Source organism: Monodelphis domestica, chromosome 6 (genome assembly GCF_027887165.1).
Source record: "Monodelphis domestica isolate mMonDom1 chromosome 6, mMonDom1.pri, whole genome shotgun sequence".
In the NCBI taxonomy this organism is placed as follows: Eukaryota; Metazoa; Chordata; class Mammalia; order Didelphimorphia; family Didelphidae; genus Monodelphis; species Monodelphis domestica.
Window position 1 is genome coordinate 88,582,359 of NC_077232.1, and position 15,681 is coordinate 88,598,039.

Sequence of the window (15,681 nt, forward strand, 5' to 3'; positions counted from 1 at the left end):
CCCCCACCCCCTAGGTTTTTTCCTCCTAAAGCAGAGATATAACCATGTTATCCTCCCTACTTTGAGCACTCCAGGGGTTCCCTATTTCTTCCAACATTGAATATAAAGTCTTCACTTTGTTATTCAGAGCTCTTCCCAACCAAGCTACTTCCTAACTTTCTAGGTTCCTTACCATTTAGCTATACTGACCTACTTGTAATTCCTTCAGCATTACACTCTACCTCCTGCCTGTTGTCTTTGCACTGACATCTTTCTTTTAGTTTCCCTTGATTCCTTTAAGACTTTGCTGAAATGTCACCTTCAGCAGGAGACTTTTCTCATCTTTATAGCAGCTGGAAAGGACATTTCCTTTCAGATTATAGTCCTTATAGCATTAGATATTATATTATTTAGATATATTCTATATCTTATATGTGCCTAATTGTTTTTTGTTGTCGCCTCCATTAGAATGTATATATTTTGAGGGTGGTGTTTAATTAATTCTTTTTTTTTTGGCTTAATTAATTAATTCTCGTTGATGGACTGACTGACCCAGATGATGTCCATTCCCAGGATGGAGCCTAATAAGTATTTGTTTAATTGAACTGTATGTTATTAGAACAAGAAGGAAAGTCTCAGCTGATATATCACCTCCATATCCCATTCTCTGGGTTCTCTCCCTTATACCCTGAAAATTATCTTGAATATATTTTCTATTTACTTATCTGTGCACATATTATTAACAGCTGTAGATTAAGGGTTGCATTGCTAGTTTCTTTCATAGAGTGGTTTTTTTTAATAAATGTTGGTTGAATTGATAGGAAGAATAAAAAGAGGATGATCTGGGATACTCACTTCAGTCTAGCCAGCTTTTATCCCACATCTATGAAGGTGCAATTAATGTTCTTGGATCAGCTGTGCTGAGAAAGAAATAAAAATGCATTGGGCAAAAATGTGGCAACAGGTGCCATTAGGGATGTAGTAAGGTCTTGGGTTTTTGTAATCAGTTATTATCATTCAATGTTATTTCCTTTGCTACCAGCACGATCCTTGCCAGTGATTGTTAAATTGATGGAAAGAAGAATAATGGAGTTAGAAATAAGATGATGATGATGACTCACATTTATATAGCACATACTTTGCTAAGCATTTGGGGGCAGCTACATGGTTTGGTGGATAGAATGCTGAGCCTAGAATCTTAAAGACTCCTCTTTCCAATTTCAAATCTGACTTTAGACACTTGTTAATTCTGTGACCCTGAACAAGTCACTTCTGGGGTATGCCTCAGTTTCCTCATCTGTAAACTGAAGTGTAGAAGCAAATGGAAAACCAGTCCAGTAAAATCCCAAGTAGGGTCATGAAGAGTCAGACATGACTGAAACAACAAAGAAAACAAAATGCTCATCTGATCCTCACAACAACCCTGGGAGGTAGAGGATATTATTATCCCTATTTTAATGAACAAGAAACTGAGGCAAACAGAAGTTGAGAAATTTGCCCAGTGTCACACAGTTAGAGAATCTCAAAATTCAAATTTGAATTCAGGTCTTCTTAACTTCAAGTCAGCACTCTGTCCACTGGGACCACTCTCATTTGGCCCCAAAAGCCACCTGTACCTTGGTGCTTAGAGTTTTGGGTGAGAAAAAAAAATTCCTGAAAATTAGTACTTTTGAGATGTTTTTGACAGTTTTTGTTCCCTCCCAGCTCAGAATGATCTGCCCCCTGTCCAAGTTGTATTATTCTTATTTAGTTTTCATCGCAAAGATTGAAGTCCATTGCTAAGGCACTGAGCACAATTACCCCCATTTAACTGACTAAAGGTACTAGCAAAGTCAAATAAGAAATTATGCTTTCAGATGTGCTCAGATTTCATGATAAAACTACATGGTCATGTTTGAGCCTCACCTCTCTCACCACAAAAATACAAGCACACACTTATATGTATAATCTATGTAAATGTCAACCAGGAAAAACCCATCCTTCAAATAGAGAGGAATGCAGGTTGAGTTAAAGGGATTATTTATTTAGAGGTTAAATTTAAGGGCAGCTAGATATGGAAAGACAAAAGATCCTGGGTTCAAATGTGGCCTCAGACATTTCTTGCCCATTGCCTTGCCCTTACCACTCTTCTGCCTTGGAATCGATACTTAGTATTGCTTCTAAAATGGAAGGTGAGAGTTTTTTTAAAAGGGAAAGTTTAGACATTCCTGCTCAAGGAATCCAAAATGGAGCCCTCCCCCTCTGCCCTTCCGGTGGCCCAGGAAGACTGAAGACAATTCATGCTTTCAAGTCATGGTAATGGTCTGGGGAGGAGTTGGGGTGGAAACCACCAGTCCGCTTCAGAGACAGGTAAAACACAGAACCAGGATGTTTTAGGGTGTTTGGTAGCAACGCCTGAGTTTAAGCTGGCTTAGGCTACTTCCGGTAGCCATGGTGATGGACGGGTCTACCAAGTCAGCCAGGGGCCACAGTGAAGGCATTTGGGAAAGAGCGAGACTTCTGGATCACTGCGAACTCCTGACTGGCTGTTTCCTGTAGTTAGGTTTTTCCAATGTCTAGTCTATCTGTATAGTAAAGTAGTTTCAGGAATATTTTAACATGGGTGTGTATATATAACTATATAATATATATATATATATACATATATATATATATATACACACACACACATATAAATATATGTAATCACAAAGTTATATAGATGTGTGTGTTTCAAAATGTTGTGTCTGGGGGAACTGCATGCCCCCTTCTCCTTCCTCCCCCTCCTCAGGGGTTCCTCTTACCTCCTGGTGTGGGATTGGTCTTGAATGGACCAATCCCATGCTAGGGGAGGGACCACGCCCCTAGTTCCTGGCACAGGATCCAATCCTGTGCCAGGGAGGGGCCACACCTGAAGGGGTTGGTCTCTCTCTCAAAGTGTTGCTTTTGCTTTCAATAAAGCTTTAGAAAGATCAGTGAGATAGGAGGGTTTTTTTAAAAATAGCTTCCCTCAAGTGTAAATATAAATACATTTATGTATATTTTATATATGTACATGTATAAGTATATATGTCTATATTCATACATATATGTATTGGGTAGCTAGGTGGCACAGTGGATAAAGTGTTGGACTTGGAATAAGAGTGATCCTCATGAGTTCAAATCTGGCTTCAGACACATCCTAGCTGTATGACTCTGGGCATTGCCTCCCTTTCCTCCTCTGCAAAATAAACTGGAGAAGAAAATGGTAAACCACTTCAATATCTTTGCCCAGAAAACCCCAAACAGGTTCATAAAGAATCAGACAGGACTGAAATGATTAAATAAACATGTACATAGATATGTTTATCTGCCTCCTCTCTTGCATTCATCCCTCCTTCTCTGGCTTCAAGTCCTCCCATCTGTACTGGCTTCATACTGCTACCAGAATAGTTTTCTTCAAGCTGCCTATCTGATCTGGTCCTGTCTCTCTCTTGCTCATGAGCCTTTACCAGATCCCTTTGGTTTACAGAATAAAGTTCATGTACCTTGTCACAGCGTTCAGACTCCTCCACACATGTTCTATCTCATCTATTATGACTTTGTTCTAAGCACTCTAAGATCTAACCTCAGATTTCTTAAACTTTTGTGTGTGTCATGGATGCCATTTCCTTTTGGAAACAATGATATGGAAACTGTTAACCAATTTTTTTTTTAAGTCATGTGCTTGGGGTTAAGAACCCCTGATTAGATTAGCTAAAGGGCTTTTCTTTGCCTCTAGAATAAGCTTGTACTTTGTTGTGCTATTCCCAAGGCTAGGAATTAGTTCCCTCCTTCCGTCTCTCTGTTGAAATTTCTCCCCCTGCTTTAAAGTATACTTTAGATGTTGTCTCCTCCAAAAATCCTCTTCTCCCCAGTTTAAAGAAAAAAATCTCCTTCTAAGTTAACAGGACACTTTGAAACTCATTTAGATACTTAGAACTCATTGGATCAAAAGCTGGAAAAGAGCTGGTGGGAGGGAGACCTTAGCAATTCCTCAGCTCATCTTTAGCTAACCTGAGATTCAGAGAAGTGAATTGGGTTATCCAACCTCATACACATTCTAAGGAATAGGGCTGGGTCAAACACCAAAGCCAGAGCATTTTCCACTATCCCACAGACTTTGTGCCTTACCCTGTGTCATGCAGGAGATTCCACCCCACAGAGTGCTTGATAATTGTTTGTTGGGTTAGATTGGTTCAAACTCACTTTGACACTCAATTCTTTGGATTCTGCTTGAGTTCATCCTTTTAAATTCTGTCTTTGGCACTCCTGTGCTTCTCCCTTATCCACAGGGGGTTCAGGACCTCAGATATGAAGCTTGCCTCCATTCTATTCCACTCATTACCTTGTGAAAACTTTGTTGCATGGTCCTTGGCATAGTTAATTATATTGCTTGTATTGTTTTGTCTCATGAAGGTGGCTTTGCCTGTTTTTGGCTCCTTCCTCCTGGAACCATTATTACAACAGACTGAGCTCCATTGGTCTGAAAAATTGACTCCACCTAGAATAACCTAGCCATTGGCATGAACTGTTGTGGACCCTAATTGCCTGCTAGATTGGTTCATGGAACATTGGGACAATAGATTTTGCCCCTCATGCATTGATGAATGGCTGGAAAAATGTTCCAGAAGGGCATATTTAGCAGCTCAGGAATTGGGAAAGGTTTCCATGATGGATCAAAGAGCTCCTTCATCTGAGCTCAGATAAAACAAAACATGACTAATGCTTGCCTGACGGCCAGTTACATCTAGTGGTTCTCATTGGCAAGTAATTTCAACATTTATTCAGTGGATCAATAAAAGTGATTTCTCCCCCCACCCCAGCCCAATGCTGGCCCCAACACAAAGCTAGTTATTAAGAAATAAAGGAAAAGCTAGCAGTTGATCTCTCATGATGGAAAACACAACGTATAAGTGTCTCCAGTGTAAAGGCAGGATATTTCATCTGTTTCTCTTATTCTTTAAGAAAAATTTTTTTTTGATTTTTTTTTTATTTTTTATTTGATCATTTCCAAGCATTATTGATTAAAGACATAGATCATTTTCTTTTCCTCCCCCCAACCCCCATAGCCGACGTGTAAATCCACTGGGCATTACATGTTTTCTTGATTTGAACCCATTGCTATGTTGATAATATTTGCATTAGAGTGTTCATTTAGAGTCTCTCCTCTGTCATGTCCCCTCAACCGCTGTATTCAGGCAGTTGCTTTTCCTCGATGTTTCTACTCCCACAGTTTATCCTCTGCTTATGAATAGTGTTTTTTTCTCCTAGATCCCTGCAAGTTGTTCAGGGACATTACACCGCCACTAATGGAGAAGTCCATTACGTTCGATTATACCACAGTGTATTAGTCTCTGTGTACAATGTTCTCCTGGTTCTGCTCCTCTCGCTCTGCATCACTTCCTGGAGGTTGTTCCAGTCTCCATGGAACTCCTCCACTTTATTATTCCTTTTAGCACAATAGTACTCCATCACCAACATATACCACAATTTGCTCAGCCATTCCCCAATTGATGGGCATCCCCTCGTTTTCCAGTTTTTCGCCACCACAAAGAGCGCAGCTATGGATATTCTTGTACAAGTCTTTTTCCTTATTATCTCTTTGGGGTACAGACCCATCAGTGCTATGGCTGGATCAAAGGGTAGATATTCTTTTGTCGCCCTTTGGGCATAGTTCCAAATTGCCCTCCAGAATGGTTGGATCAGTTCACAACTCCACCAGCAATGAATTAATGTCCCTACTTTGCCACATCCCCTCCAGCATTCATTACTTTCCTTTGCTGTTATGTTAGCCAATCTGCTAGGTGTGAGGTGATACCTCAGAGTTGTTTTTATTTGCATCTCTCTAATTATAAGAGATTTAGAACACTTCTTCATGTGCTTATTAATAGTTTTGATTTCTTTATCTGAGAACTGCCTGTTCATGTCCCTTGTCCATTTATCAATTGGAGAATGGCTTGATTTTTTGTACAGTTGATTTAGCTCTTTATAAATTTGAGTAATTAAAACTTTGTCAGAGGTTTCTATGAAGATTTTTTCCCAGTTTGTTGTTTCCCTTCTGATTTTAGTTACATTGGTTTTGTTTGTGCAAAAGCTTTTTAATTTGATGTAGTCAAAATTATTTATTTTACATTTTGTGATTCTTTCTATGTCTTGCTTGGTTTTAAAGCCTTTCCCCTCCCAAAGGTCTGACATGTATAGTATTCTGTGTTTACCCAATTTACTTATGGTTTCCTTCTTTATGTTCAAGTCACTCACCCATTTTGAATTTATCTTGGTGTAGGGTGTGAGGTGTTGATCTATTCCTAGTCTCTCCCACACTGTCTTCCAATTTTCCCAACAGTTTTTATCGAATAGTGGATTTTTGTCCCAAAAGCTGGGATCTTTGGGTTTATTGTATACTGTCTTGCTGAGGTCGCTTGCCCCCAGTCTATTCCACTGATCTTCCTTTCTGTTTCTTAGCCAGTACCAAATTGTTTTGATGACTGCTGCTTTGTAATATAGTTTAAGGTCAGGGACTGCAAGGCCCCCATCATATGTGTGTTTTTTTTTCATTATTTCCCTGGATATCCTTGATCTTTTGTTCTTCCAAATGAACTTTGTTATGGTTTTTTTTTTTAAATCAGTGAAGAAGTATTTTGGTAGTTCAATGAGTATGGCACTAAATAGATAAATAAGTTTGGGTAGGATGGTCATTTTTATTATATTGGCTCGTCCTATCCATGAGCAGTTAATGTTTTTCCAATTGCTCAAGTCTAGTTTTAGTTGTGTGGAAAGTGTTTTGTAGTTGTGTTCATATAGTTCCTGTGTTTGTCTCGGGAGGTAGATTCCTAGCTATTTTATTTTGTCTAAGGTGATTTTGAATGGGATTTCTCTTTCTAGTTTTTGCTGCTGAGCTGTGTTGGAGATATATAGAAAAGCTGATGATTTATGTGGGTTTATTTTGTATCCTGCAACATTGCTAAAGTTGTTGATTATTTCAATTAGCTTTTTGGTTGAATCTCTAGGATTCTTTAAGTAGATCATCATGTCATCTGCAAAGAGTGATAACTTGGTCTCCTCCTTGCCTATTTTGATGCCTTCAATTTCTTTTTCTTCTCTAATTGCTACTGCTAGTGTTTCTAGTACAATGTCAAATAGTAGAGGTGATAATGGGCATCCTTGTTTCACTCCTGATCTTATTAGGAATATGTCTAGTTTATCCCCATTGCAGATGATATTGGCTGATGGTTTTAGATATATACTGTTTATTATTTTTAGGAACGACCCTCCTATTCCTATGCTTTCTAGTGTTTTCAATAGGAATGGGATGTTGTATTTTATCAAAGGCTTTTTCTGCATCTATTGAAATAATGATGTGATTTTTGTTGGTTTGCATGTTGATATGGTCGATTATGTGGATGGTTTTCCTAATATTGAACCAGCCCTGCATCCCTGGTATAAATCCTACTTGATCATGGTGGATGACCCTTCTGATCACTTGCTGGAGTCTTTTTGCTAGTATTCTCTTTAATATTTTTGCATCTATATTCATTAGGGAGATTGGTCTATAGTTTTCTTTCTCTGTTTTTGACCTGCCTGGTTTTGGAATCAGTACCATGTTTGTGTCGTAAAAGGAGTTTGGTAGAACTCCCTCTTTGCTTATTATGTCAAATAGTTTGTATAGTATTGGGATTAACTGTTCTCTGAATGTTTGATAGAATTCACTGGTGAATCCATCAGGCCCTGGGGATTTTTTCTTAGGAAGTTCTTTGATGGCTTGTTGGATTTCATTTTCTGATATGGGATTATTTAAGAATTCTATTTCCTCTTCTGTTAGTCTAGGCAGTTTGTATTTTTGTATATATTCATCCATATCCCCTAAATTGGTGTATTTATTGCCATATAATTGGGCAAAGTAATTTCTAATGATTGCCTTAATTTCCTCTTCATCGCAGGTGCTGTCCCTCTTTTCATCTATAATGCTGTTAATTTGCTTTTCTTCCTTCCTTTTTTAATTAGATGGACCAGTACTTTGTCTATTTTGTTTGTTTTTTGAAAGTACCAGCTTCTTGTCTTATTTATTAAATCAATAGTTCTATCACTTTTGATTTTATTCATTTCTCCCTTAATTTTTAGGATTTCTAGTTTGGTTTTCTGCTGGGAGGTTTTAATTTGATCGCTTTTGAGTTTTTTTTATTTGCATTTCCAATTGATTGATCTCTGCTCTCCCTAGTTTGTTAATATAAGCATTCAGGGATATGAATTTACCTCTGATTACCACTTTGGCTGTGTCCCAAAAGGTTTGAAAGGATGTCTCGCCATTGTCATTTTCCTCGATGAAATTATTAATTGTTTCTATGATTTCTTCTTTAAACGATTTTGGAGTATCATATTGTTTAATTTCCAATTGGTTTTAGATTTGGTTTTCCATGTACCATTACTAATCATAATTTTTATTGCCTTCTGATCTGAGAAGGCTGCATTCATTATTTCTGCTTTTCTGCATTTGTGTGCTATGTTTCTGTGACCTAATGTATGGTCAATTTTTGTGAATGTGCCATGTCGTGCTGAGAAGAAGGTGTATTCCTTTTTATCCCTATTTATTTTTCTCCATATGTCTATTAATTCTAATTTTTCTAAGATTTCATTCACTTCTTTTACCTCTTTCTTATTTTTTTTTTGATTTGATTTATCTAAATTTGATAATGGTTGGTTTAAGTCTCCCACTAATATGGTTTTACTGTCTATTTCTTTCTTCAATTCTCCTAGTTTCTCCATTAGAAATTTGGGTGCTATATTATTTGGTGCATACATGTTGATTAATGATATTTCCTCATTGTCTAGAGTCCCTTTTAACAAAATATAATTACCTTCCCTATCCCTTTTGATCAGGTCTATTTTTGCTTTGGCTTTATCAGATATCATGATTATCACTCCTGTCTTCTTTCTGTCAGTTGAGGCCCAGAAGGTCTTAATCCATCCTTTAATTCTGACCTTGTGGGTGTCAACCCGCCTCATGTGTGTTTCTTGAAGACAACATATGGTAGGGTTTTGGATTCTAATCCATTCTGCTATTCGTCTACATTTTATGGGTGAGTTTATCCCATTCACATTCAAAGTTATGGTTGTCATTTGTGGAGTCCCTGGCATTTTGATATCCTTCCCTAATTCTAACCTTTTCTTCTTTGGCTCTACCTTTTAGTCCAGTGATTTACTTTGAATCAGTCCCCCTTGTCCTCTCCCTTGATGTTCCCCTTTTTAGTCCCTCCCTTTTTGTTCCCTGCCCCTCCCCCTCTCTTTCCCTCCCTTTTTTTTCCCTCTCCCCCTCTCCCCCTTGGTTTTCCCTTCTCCTTACCCTTGTTGGGTAAGATAGAATTCAAGATCCCAATGGATTTGGATGTTTTTCCCTCTCAGAGTTGATTTCCCTGAGATTAAGGTTTAAGTAAAAAACCCTCTCTTCCTCTCCTTATAGGAGTTTTCTTCCCCTCCCCCTCCCATGTGAATCTTTGTGTGAGAAAGATTATTCTATTTGGTCTTTCTTTACCCCCTATTTATACATTACTTTCCCCCCACATGTTAGTATACATAGATTGATAGAAATGTAGTCGTTATAGAAGAGAGTTTGAATAAAGGAAGAAGATAACATTTTTCTCCTTTCCCCTTTCCTTAATATTTACCTTTTCAGGTATTCCTTGCTCTTTGTTTTTCGGTATCAAACTTTCCACAGAGCTCTGGTCTTTTCTTTGCAAAAAGTTGGAAGTCTTCTATTTTGTTGAATGCCCATACTTTCCCTTGGAAGTATATAGTCAGTTTTGCTGGGTAGCTGATTCTTGGTTGAAGACCCAGCTCTCTTGCCTGTCTGAAGATCATGTTCCATGCCTTACGATCATTCAGAGTAGAACTTGCAAGGTCTTGTGTGACCCTGATTGGCATTCCTTTATATCTAAATTGTCTTTTTCTGGCTTCCTGTAGGATTTTTTTTCTTTTGTTTGAGAGCTTTGGAATTTGGCAATTACATTCCTGGGAGTTGTCTTTTGGGGGTTTAGTGTAGAAGGTGTTCTGTGAGCTCTGTCAGTGGCTGTATTACCCCCTTGTTCTAGAATCTCTGGGCAATTTTCTTTGATTATATCTTTTATCATGATGTCAAGTTTGGTGTTTATTTCTGGATTTTCTGGAAGTCCAATTATTCTTAAATTATCTCTTCTCCCTCTATTTTCCAGATCTGTCACCTTATTGGTGAGATATTTTATGTTCTCTTCTAATTTCTTGGTATTTTGGCTTTGCTTTATTAATTCTTGCTTTTTTACACAATCGTTGTCTTCCAGTTGCCTGATTCTGGTCTTTAAAGCCTGGTTTTCCTTTTCAGTTTGGTCACACCGGTTTTGTAAATGCGTGAATTTCTTTTGCATTATTTCCCACTTTTGCTCCCAGAAGGCTTCCATCTTTTTGGTCATTTCTGATTCAAATTCTTCATGGATTTGTGGAGAGTTTCCATTTCCTTTGGAAGGTTTCAGAGCATTTTCTTGTGTATCGTCTTCTATCTCCACTGTATTTTGTATTTTGGCTCCGTAGAATGTGTCCAAAGTCGCCCCTTTCTTCTTCTTTTTCTTGGGATTTTGGGGCTTCTGTGCTTCTGTGGAGTTTGCCATCTCTGAATGGGGAGGATTAGCTTTTCTTATCTCTGTCTGGTGTTCAGAGGCTTTAGTCCTGGGCAGATTGTCCGTTCTATGAGCTTTCCCTGAGTTGAACTGAGTATGCCTTCAGGCAATCACTTTCACTGGAACTGGAATGGAAGGGTCGGCCCAGGGGGCCACACTCTTCCCCCGGTTCTCTCTGTTTCCCTGCTGCTAAGGTGCCCCCTCAACTGGACTGGGTCGGGTTGCTTTCTGGAAGTTGCCTTCAGAATAGCTGGCCGTGAAGCTGTCTTGCCAGCCCTGAGGGTTGCTGTTGTTTCAGAGGACCCTGCTCTCTGCGGGGGAAGGGGCCGTGGCTTCCCGGAGCTCCGAGGGTAGTGACTTTCACTGAGACTTGGATAGCAGGATCCAGCTGGTGAGGCTGTTTTGCCCGCCCTGGGGGTTGCGGTTGTTTCAGATGACCCTGCTCTCTGAGGGGGGAGGGGTCGTGGCTTCCCAGAGCCTTGGACTCTGAGCTCCTACCCCTTAGGTCCGAGTGATCTCGGGTTCTGGCTTTTGAGGGGGGCCGTACCTTTTGATCCAGGTCCAGGTCCAGGAGGAGGATTCCCAGGGTCTATGCTGTTGATCGTTTTGAATTTTGGCGCCTTAGGAGCTTATAGTTTGAGATCGGTAGGGAAGGGTTTCCGGAGATCTGAACTTTAGCTTTCTCTAAGCCACCATCTTGACCAGAACTCCTCTTTCAGAAAATTTTAGTCCTAAATCTGATACTTAAAAATTGTGTGAAGTTAGGAAAGTTATCTGCTCTCTCTCAGCCTCAAGTTTCCTCAGTAAAATAGAGATAACAGTATCTTATCTCATAAGGTAATTTGGAAGATGAAGTTTTCTAATGATGCAAAAAAAATGCTTTGGGTGTCATGAAACACCACATCGGTATGATATGGTTAGAATACCACATTTTAATGATAAATAATATGAAGGTGAAGCATGAGATTCCATTAGTTCAGGAAGCTATAAGAGAATTCATTTACATTCATCAAAGCAGACTGATGGGTTAGCAAGGTGGCTCATTGGATGGAGAGCCAGTTCTAGAGACAAGGTTCTGGGTTCAGGTATAACTTAAGACACTTCCTAGGTTTGTGACCTTGGACAAGTCAATTAAACCCTATTGCATAGTCCTTACTACTCTTCTGCCTTGGAACCCATACCAAGATCAATTTTATGGTGGAAGTTCATGGCTTCAAAATAAAACAAAACAGATTGCTCTTCTTTCATTTAGTTCAAGATCTGAAAAGTAGTATTCCTTTAAAAAATTTTTTCTTTAGAATATTTTTCCATGGTTATATGATTCATGATTCCCCCACCCCTACTTTCTCCTCCCCCCTCCCAAAGCCGACAAGCAGTTCCACTGGGTTATACATGTGTCCTTGATCAAAACCTATTTCCATGTTGTTGATTTTGCACTAGGGGGATCAATTAGAATCTACATTCACAGTCATATCCCCATCAAACCATGTGATCAAGCATTTTTTTTTCTTCTGTATTTCTACCACCACAGTTCTTTCTCTGGATGTGGATAGTGTTCTTTCTCATAAGTCCCTCAGAATTGTCCTGGATCATTGCATTGCAACTAGTAGAGAAGTCCATTACATTCTATTGTACCACAGTGTATCTGTCTCTCTGTACAATGTTCTGGTTCTGCTCCTTTCTTTCTGAATCAATTCCTGGAGGTTGTTCCAGTCCCCATGGAATTCCTCCACTTTACTATTACTTTCAGCACAGTAGTATTCCATCACCAACATATACCACAATTTGTTCAGCCATTCCCCAACTGAAGCACACCCCTTCATTTTCCATTTTTTTTTGCAACCACAAAGAGTGCAGCAATGAATATTCTTGTACATGTATTTTTACTTATTATCTCTTTGGGATACAAACCCAGCAGTTGGCTGGGTCAAAGGGCAGAAAGTTTTTTATCGCTCTTTGGGCATAGTTCCAAATTGCCCTCCAGAATGGTTGGATGAATTCACAACTCCACCAGCAATGCATTAATGTCCCAACTTTGCCACATCACTCCAACATTCCCTGCTTTCCTCTGCTGTCATGTTAGCCAATCTGCTAGGTGTGAGGTGATACCTCAGAGTTGCTTTGATTTGCATCTCTCTGATTATAAGAGATTTAGAACACTTTTTCATGTGCTTATTAGTAGTTTTGATTTCTTTAACTGAAAATTGCCTGTTCATGTCCTTGGCCCATTTATCAATTGGAGAATGACTTGATTTTTTGTACAATTGATTTAGCTCATAAAAATTTGAGTAGTTAGACCTTTGTCAGAGGTTTTTGCTATGAAGATTCTTTCCCAATTTTTTTGCTTCCCTTCTAATTTTGATTGCATTGGTTTTATTTGTACAAAACCTTTTTAATTTGATGTAATCAAAATTATTTATTTTACATTTTCTGATTTTTTTCTAAGTCTTGCTTGGTTTTAAAATCTTTCCTTTCCCATAGATCTGACATGTATGCTATTCTGTGTTCACCTAATTTACTTATAGTTTCCTTCTTTATATTCAAGTCATTCACCCATTCTGAGTTTATCTTAGTGTAGGGTGTGAGATGTTGATTCAAACCTAATCTCTCCCATACTGTCTCCCAATTTTCCCAGCAGTTTTTATCAAATAGTGGAGTTTTGTCCCAAAAGCTGGTATCTTTGGGCTTATCATAGACTGTCTTGCTGAGGTCACTTACCCCAAGTCTATTCCACTGATCCTCCTTTTGGTATTTTATCCAGTACCATATTGTTTTGATGACCACTGCTTTATAGTATAGTTTGAGATCTGGTACTACAAGGCCACCTCTCTTCACAATTTTTTTTTCATGATTTCCCTGGATATCCTTGGTCTTTTCTTCTTCCAAATGAACTTTGTTATGTTTTTTTTTTCTAATTCAGTAAAAAAGTTTTTTGGTAGTTCAATGGGTATGGCACTACATAGGTAAATTAATTTGGGTAGGATTGTCATTTTTATTATGTTAGCTCATTCCCCTCCCCCCCGCCATGAGCAATCATTGTTTTTCCAATTGTTTAGATCTAGTTTTGTGTGGAGAGTGTTTTGTAGTTGTGTTCATATAGTTTCTGTATTTGTCTCTGCAGATAGATTCCTAAGTATTTTATAAGAATTTCTCTTTCTAATTCTTGCTGCTGAAATGGGTTAGAGATATATAGAAATGCTGATGACTTATGTGGGTTTATTTTGTATCTTGCAACTTTGCTAAAATTGTTGATTGTTTGGACTAGCTTTTTGGTTGATTCTCTAGGATTCCTTAAGCAAACTATCATATCATCTGCAAAGAGTGATAGCTTGGTCTTCTCATTGCCAATTTTAATACCTTCAATTTCTTTTTCTTCTCTAATTTCTACTGGTATTGTTTCTAGTACAGTGTTAAATAATAGAGTTGATAATGGGCATGCTTGTTTGATTCCTGATCTTATTGGAAATGCATCTAGTTTAACCCCGTTGCAGATTATGTTTGCTGATGGTTTTAGATAAATACTGTTTAGTATTTTTAGGTAAGGACCATTTATTCCTATACTTTCTAGTGTTTTCAATATGAATGAGAGTTGTATTTTGTCAATGGCTTTTTCTGCATCTATTGAGATAATCCTATGATTTTTGTTGGTTTGCTTCTTGATATGATCAATTATGTGGATAGTTTTCCTAATACTGAACCATCCTTGCATTCCTGGTATAAATCCTACTTGATCATAATGAATAACCCTCATGATAATTTGCTGGAGTCTTTTTTGCTAGTATTCTATTTAAGATTTTGAATCTATGTTCATTAGGAAGATTGGTCTATAGTTTTCTTTTTCTGCTTTTGCCTGGGATGACTTTAGAATCACAACCATATTTGTGTCATAAAAGGATTTTGGTAGAACCCCTTATTTGCTTATTTTGTCAAATTGTATAGTATTGGGATTAATTGTTATTTGAATGTTTGAAAGAATTCATTTGTGAAGCCATCTGTTCCTGGGGATTTTTTCTTAGGGAGTTCTTTGGTGGCTTGTTCAATTTCTTTTTCTGATATGGGGTCAGTTAGGTATTCTATTTCTTCTTCTGTTAATCTAGGCAGGTTATATTTTTGTAAATATTCATCCATGTCAGCTAGATCGCCATATTTATTGCCATATAGTTGTGCATAATAATTTTTAATGATTGCCTTAATTTCCTTTTCATTAGATGTGAGGTCTCCCTTTTCATCTTGGATACTGTCAATTTGGTTTTCTTCTTTCTTTTTTTAATAAGATTGACCAGTACTTTGTTTTATTTATTTTTTCAAAGTACCAGCTTCTAATTTTATTTATTAAATCAATAGTTCTTTGACTTTCAGTATTATTAATTTCTCCTTTAATTTTTAGGATCTCTAATTTAGTTTTCATTTGAAGATTTTTAATTTGTTCACTTTCTATTTTTTAATTTGCATGCCCAATTTATTGACCTCTGCTCTTCCTAATTTGTTAGTATATGAACTCAAGGATATAAATTTCCCCCTGAGTACTTCTTTGGCTGCATCCCATAGGTTTTGAAAGGATGTCTCATCATTGTCATTTTCTTCAAGGAAATTATTAATTGTTTCTATGATTTGTTCTTTAACTGATTTTGGAGAATCATATTATTTAATTTCAAATTAATTTTTGATTTGCCTCTCCATTTACCCCTACTAATTATTATTTTTATTGTATTATGATCTGAGAAGGTTGCATTTATTATTTCTGCTCTTTTGCACTTATTTGCAATGTTTTTAGGCCTTAATACAAGGTCAATCTTTGTGAATGTACCATGTTCTGCTGAAAAGAAGTAGTATTCCTTTTTGTCCCTATTAATTTTTCTCCACATACCTACTAACTCTAATTTTTCTAAGATTTCATTCATATCTCTTACCTCTTTCTTATTTATCTTTTGGTTTGATTTGTCTAGATCTGATAGAGGAAGGTTCAGGTATCCAACTAGTATAGTTTATCTATTTCATCCATGAGCTCCACTAGTTTCTCCTTTAGAAATTTGGATGCTATACTATTTGGTACATACATGTT

At 37.6% G+C, this 15,681-nt stretch overlaps 1 protein-coding gene across 4 annotated transcripts in view; it reads left to right on the forward strand.

Moving 5' to 3' along the window:
• PPP2R2C (protein phosphatase 2 regulatory subunit Bgamma) overlaps positions 1-15,681 on the forward strand; it is a 414,849-nt gene that overhangs the window by 285,705 nt on the left and 113,463 nt on the right. The window lies entirely within an intron of this gene.